This window comes from Heptranchias perlo, unplaced genomic scaffold (genome assembly GCF_035084215.1).
Source record: "Heptranchias perlo isolate sHepPer1 unplaced genomic scaffold, sHepPer1.hap1 HAP1_SCAFFOLD_127, whole genome shotgun sequence".
Classification (NCBI taxonomy): Eukaryota; Metazoa; Chordata; class Chondrichthyes; order Hexanchiformes; family Hexanchidae; genus Heptranchias; species Heptranchias perlo.
The window spans coordinates 618,885-625,611 of NW_027138505.1; positions in this window are offsets into that span (position 1 = coordinate 618,885).

Genomic DNA, 6,727 nt, shown 5'->3' on the forward strand with positions numbered 1-6,727 from the left:
TTAGCGAGGGAGAAGTTTTTTCTTTGATAGCGTCAGATTTTATCCAAAAATACAAGAGCTTTTCGTGGTGCTTGTCATTTTTTGTTGGTTTTCATCGAATGAACTTATTTCAGTCAGCTGGATCTTTCTTCTTCAAAGCAAAAAGATTTTATCTTAAAATACAAGAACCTTTCGTGGTTCTTGTCAATTTTTGTTGGTTTTCATCTTATGAACTTATTTCAGTCAGCCAGATCTTTCTTCTTCAAAGCAAAAAGATTTTATCTTCAAATACAAGAACTTTTCGTGGTTTTGTTGGTTTTCAGCAAATGAACATATTTCATCGAGCAAGAATTTTTTTCTTTCATAGCGTAAGATTTTATCTTAAAATACAAGAGCTTTTCGTGATTCTTGTCAATTTTTGTTGGTTTTGATCAAATGAACTTATTTCAGTCAGCTCGATCTTTCTTCTTCAAAGCAAAAAGATTTTATCTTCAAATACAAGAACTTTTCGTGATTTTGTTGATTTTCAGCAAATGAACATATTTCAGCGAGCTCGAGGTTTTTTCTTTGATAGCGTCAGATTTTATCCTAAAATACAACAGCTTTTCGTGGTGCTTGTCCATTTTTGTTGGTTTTCATCGAATGAACTTATTTCAGTCAGCAAGATCTTTCTTCTTCAAAGCAAAAAGATTTTATCTTAAAACACAAGAACTTTTCGTGGTTCTTGTCAATTTTTGTTGGTTTTCATCTTGTGAACTTATTTCAGTCACCAGATCTTTCTTCTTCAAAGCAAAAAGATTTTATCTTCAAATACAAGAACTTTTCGTGGTTTTGTTGGTTTTCAGCAAATGAACATATTTCATCGAGCAAGAAGTTTTTTCTTTTATAGCGTAAGATTTTATCTTAAAATACAAGAGCTTTTCGTGATTCTTGTCAATTTTTGTTGGTTTTGATCTCATGAACTTATTTCAGTCAGCTCGATCTTTCTTCTTCAAAGCAAAAAGATTTTATCTTCAAATACAAGAACTTTTCGTGATTTTGTTGATTTTCAGCAAATGAACATATTTCAGCGAGCTGGAAGTTTTTTCTTTAATATCGTCAGATTTTATCTTAAAATACAAAAACTTTTCGTGGTTCTTGTCAATTTTTGTTGATTTTCATCAAATGAACTTATTTCAGTCAGCCAGATCTTTCTTCTTCAAAGCAAAAAGATTTTATCTTCAAATACAAGAACTTTTCGTGGTTTTGTTGATTTTCAGCAAATGAACATATTTCAGCGAGGGAGAAGTTTTTTCTTTGATAGCGTCAGATTTTATCCTAAAATACAAGAACTTTTCGTGGTTCTTGTCAATTTTTGTTGGTTTTCATCTTATGAACTTATTTCAGTCAGCGAGATCTTTCTTCTTCAAAGCGAAAAGATTTTATCTTCAAATACAAGGACTTTTCGTGGTTTTGTTGATTTTCAGCCAATGAACATATTTTAGCGAGGTAGAAGTTCTTTCTTTGATAGCGTCAGATTTTATCCTAAAATACAAGAGCTTTTCGTGGTGCTTGTCAATTTTTGTTGGTTTTCATCGAATGAACTTATTTCAGTCAGCTAGATCTTTCTTCTTCAAAGCAAAAAGATTTTATCTTCAAATACAAGAACGTTTCGTGGTTTTGTTGGTTTTCAACAAATGAACATATTTCAGCGAGGGAGAAGTTTTTTCTTGAATAGCATCAGATTTTATCTTAAAATACAAGAACTTTTCGTGGTTCTTCTCATTTTTTGTTGGTTTTCATCTCATGAACTTATTTCAGTCAGCGAGATCTTTCTTCTTCAAAGCAAAAAGATTTTATCTTCAAATACAAGAACGTTTCGTGGTTTTGTTGGTTTTCATCCAATGAACATATTTTAGCGAGGGAGAAGTTTTTTCTTTGATAGCGTCAGATTTTATCCAAAAATACAAGAGCTTTTCGTGGTGCTTGTCATTTTTTGTTGGTTTTCATCGAATGAACTTATTTCAGTCAGCTGGATCTTTCTTCTTCAAAGCAAAAAGATTTTATCTTAAAATACAAGAACCTTTCGTGGTTCTTGTCAATTTTTGTTGGTTTTCATCTTATGAACTTATTTCAGTCAGCCAGATCTTTCTTCTTCAAAGCAAAAAGATTTTATCTTCAAATACAAGAACTTTTCGTGGTTTTGTTGGTTTTCAGCAAATGAACATATTTCATCGAGCAAGAATTTTTTTCTTTCATAGCGTAAGATTTTATCTTAAAATACAAGAGCTTTTCGTGATTCTTGTCAATTTTTGTTGGTTTTGATCAAATGAACTTATTTCAGTCAGCTCGATCTTTCTTCTTCAAAGCAAAAAGATTTTATCTTCAAATACAAGAACTTTTCGTGATTTTGTTGATTTTCAGCAAATGAACATATTTCAGCGAGCTCGAGGTTTTTTCTTTGATAGCGTCAGATTTTATCCTAAAATACAAGAGCTTTTCGTGGTGCTTGTCCATTTTTGTTGGTTTTCATCGAATGAACTTATTTCAGTCAGCAAGATCTTTCTTCTTCAAAGCAAAAAGATTTTATCTTAAAACACAAGAACTTTTCGTGGTTCTTGTCAATTTTTGTTGGTTTTCATCTTGTGAACTTATTTCAGTCACCAGATCTTTCTTCTTCAAAGCAAAAAGATTTTATCTTCAAATACAAGAACTTTTCGTGGTTTTGTTGGTTTTCAGCAAATGAACATATTTCATCGAGCAAGAAGTTTTTTCTTTTATAGCGTAAGATTTTATCTTAAAATACAAGAGCTTTTCGTGATTCTTGTCAATTTTTGTTGGTTTTGATCTCATGAACTTATTTCAGTCAGCTCGATCTTTCTTCTTCAAAGCAAAAAGATTTTATCTTCAAATACAAGAACTTTTCGTGGTTTTGTTGATTTTCAACAAATGAACATATTTCAGCGAGCGAGAAGTTTTTTCTTTTATAGCGTCAGATTTTATCTTACAACACAAAAACTTTTCGTGGTTCTTTCAATTTTTGTTGGTTTTCATCCAATGAACTTATTTCAGTCAGCGAGATCTTTCTTCTTGAAAGCAAAAAGATTTTATCTTCAAATACAAGAACTTTTCGTGGTTTTGTTGATTTTCAGCAAATGAACATATTTCAGCGAGCTGGAAGTTTTTTCCTTAATAGCGTAAGATTTTATCTTATTATACAAGAACTTTTCGTGGTTCTTCTCAATTTTTGTTGGTTTTCATCTTATGAACTTATTTCAGTCAGCTAGATCTTTCTTCTTCAAAGCAAAAAGATTTTATCTTCAAATACAAGAACGTTTCGTGGTTTTGTTGGTTTTCAGCCAATGAACATATTTTAGCGAGGTAGAATTTTTTTCTTTGATCGCGTCAGATTTTATCCTAAAATACAAGAGCTTTTCGTGGTGCTTGTCAATTTTTGTTGGTTTTCATCGAATGAACTAATTTCAGTCAGCTAGATCTTTCTTCTTCAAAGCAAAAAGATTTTATCTTAAAATACAAGAACTTTTCGTGGTTCTTGTCAATTTTTGTTGGTTTTCATCTTATGAACTTATTTCAGTCAGCTAGATCTTTCTTCTTCAAAGCAAAAAGATTTTATCTTTAACTGCAAGAACTTTTCGTGGTTTTGTTGGTTTTCAGCAAATGAACATATTTCAGCGAGCAAGAAGTTTTTTCTTGAATAGCGTAAGATTTTATCTTAAAATACAAGAGCTTTTCGTGGTTCTTGTCAATTTTTGTTGGTTTTGATCTCATGAACTTATTTCAGTCAGCTGGATCTTTCTTCTTCAAAGCAAAAAGATTTTATCTTCAAATACAAGAACTTTTCGTGGTTTTGTTGATTTTCAGCAAATGAACATATTTCAGCGAGCGAGAAGTTTTTTCTTTAATAGCGTCAGATTTTATCTTACAACACAAAAACTTCTCGTGGTTCTTGTCAATTTTTGTTGGTTTTCATCCAACAAACTTATTTCAGTCAGCTCGATCTTTCTTCTTGAAAGCAAAAAGATTTTATCTTCAAATACAAGAACTTTTCGTGGTTTTGTTGATTTTCAGCAAATGAACATATTTCAGCGAGCTAGAAGTTTTTTCCTTAATAGCGTAAGATTTTATCTTAAAATACAAGAACTTTTCGTGGTTCTTCTCAATTTTTGTTGGTTTTCATCTTATGAACTTATTTCAGTCAGCCAGATCTTTCTTCTTCAAAGCAAAAAGGTTTTATCTTCAAATACAAGAACTTTTCGTGATTTTGTTGATTTTCAGCAAATGAACTTATTTCAGCGAGCGAGAAGTTTTTTCTTTAATTGCGTCAGATTTTATCTTAAAATACAAAAACTTTTCGTGGTTCTTGTCAATTTTTGTTGATTTTCATCAAATGAACTTATTTCAGTCAGCTGGATCTTTCTTCTTGAAAGCAAAAAGATTTTATCTTCAAATACAAGAACTTTTCGTGGTTTTGTTGATTTTCAGCAAATGAACATATTTCAGCGAGCGAGAAGTTTTTTCTTTAATGGCGTCAGATTTTATCTTAAAATACAAGAACTTTTCGTGGTTCTTGTCAATTTTTGTTGGTTTTCATCTTATGAACTTATTTCAGTCAGCTGGATCTTTCTTCTTCAAAGCAAAAAGATTTTATCTTCAAATACAAGAACTTTTCGTGATTTTGTTGATTTTCAGCAAATGAACATATTACAGCGAGCTAGAAGTTTTTTCTTTAATATCGTCAGATTTTATCTTAAAATACAAAAACTTTTCGTGGTTCTTGTCAATTTTTGTTGATTTTCATCAAATGAACTTATTTCAGTCAGCTGGATCTTTCTTCTTGAAAGCAAAAGGATTTTATCTTCAAATACAAGAGCTTTTCGTTGTTTTGTTGATTTTCAGCAAATGAACATATTTCAGCGAGCGAGAAGTTTTTTCTTTAATAGCGTCAGATTTTATCTTGCAACACAAAAACTTCTCGTGGTTCTTGTCAATTTTTGTTGCTTTTCATCCAACAAACTTATTTCAGTCAGCTCGATCTTTCTTCTTGAAAGCAAAAAGATTTTATCTTCAAATACAAGAACTTTTCGTGGTTTTGTTGATTTTCAGCAAATGAACATATTTCAGCGAGATAGAAGTTTTTTCCTTAATAGCGTAAGATTTTATCTTAAAATACAAGAACTTTTCGTGGTTCTTCTCAATTTTTGTTGGTTTTCATCTTATGAACTTATTTCAGTCAGCTAGATCTTTCTTCTTCAAAGCAAAAAGATTTTATCTTCAAATACAAGAACGTTTCGTGGTTTTGTTGGTTTTCAGCCAATGAACATATTTTAGCGAGGTAGAATTTTTTTCTTTGATCGCGTCAGATTTTATCCTAAAATACAAGAGCTTTTCGTGGTGCTTGTCAATTTTTGTTGGTTTTCATCGAATGAACTAATTTCACTCAGCTAGATCTTTCTTCTTCAAAGCAAAAAGATTTTATCTTAAAATACAAGAACTTTTCGTGGTTCTTGTCAATTTTTGTTGGTTTTCATCTTATGAACTTATTTCAGTCAGCGAGATCTTTCTTCTTCAAAGCAAAAAGATTTTATCTTTAACTGCAAGAACTTTTCGTGGTTTTGTTGGTTTTCAGCAAATGAACATATTTCAGCGAGCAAGAAGTTTTTTCTTGAATAGCGTAAGATTTTATCTTAAAATACAAGAGCTTTTCGTGGTTCTTGTCAATTTTTGTTGGTTTTGATCTCATGAACTTATTTCAGTCAGCTGGATCTTTCTTCTTCAAAGCAAAAAGATTTTATCTTCAAATACAAGAACTTTTCGTGGTTTTGTTGATTTTCAGCAAATGAACATATTTCAGCGAGCGAGAAGTTTTTTCTTTAATAGCGTCAGATTTTATCTTACAACACAAAAACTTCTCGTGGTTCTTGTCAATTTTTGTTGGTTTTCATCCAACAAACTTATTTCAGTCAGCTCGATCTTTCTTCTTCAAAGCAAAAAGATTTTATCTTCAAATACAAGAACTTTTCGTGGTTTTGTTGATTTTCAGCAAATGAACATATTTCAGCGAGCGAGAAGTTTTTTCTTTAATTGCGTCAGATTTTATCTTAAAATACAAAAACTTTTCGTGGTTCTTGTCAATTTTTGTTGATTTTCATCAAATGAACTTATTTCAGTCAGCTGGTTCTTTCTTCTTGAAAGCAAAAAGATTTTATCTTCAAATACAAGAACTTTTCGTGGTTTTGTTGATTTTCAGCAAATGAACATATTTCAGCGAGGGAGAAGTTTTTTCTTTGATAGCGTCAGATTTTATCTTAAAATACAAAAACTTTTCGTGGTTCTTGTCAATTTTTGTTGATTTTCATCAAATGAACTTATTTCAGTCAGCTGGATCTTTCTTCTTGAAAGCAAAAGGATTTTATCTTCAAATACAAGAACTTTTCGTGGTTTTGTTGATTTTCAGCAAATAAACATATTTCAGCGAGCGAGAAGTTTTTTCTTCAATGGCGTCAGATTTTATCTTAAAATACAAGAACTTTTCGTGGTTCTTGTCAATTTTTGATGGTTTTCATCTTATGAACTTATTTCAGTCAGCTAGATCTTTCTTCTTCAAAGCAAAAAGATTTTATCTTCAAATACAAGAACGTTTCGTGGTTTTGTTGGTTTTCAACAAATGAACATATTTCAGCGAGGGAGACGTTTTTTCTTTAATAGCATCAGATTTTATCTTAAAGTACAAAAACTTTTCGTGGTTCAT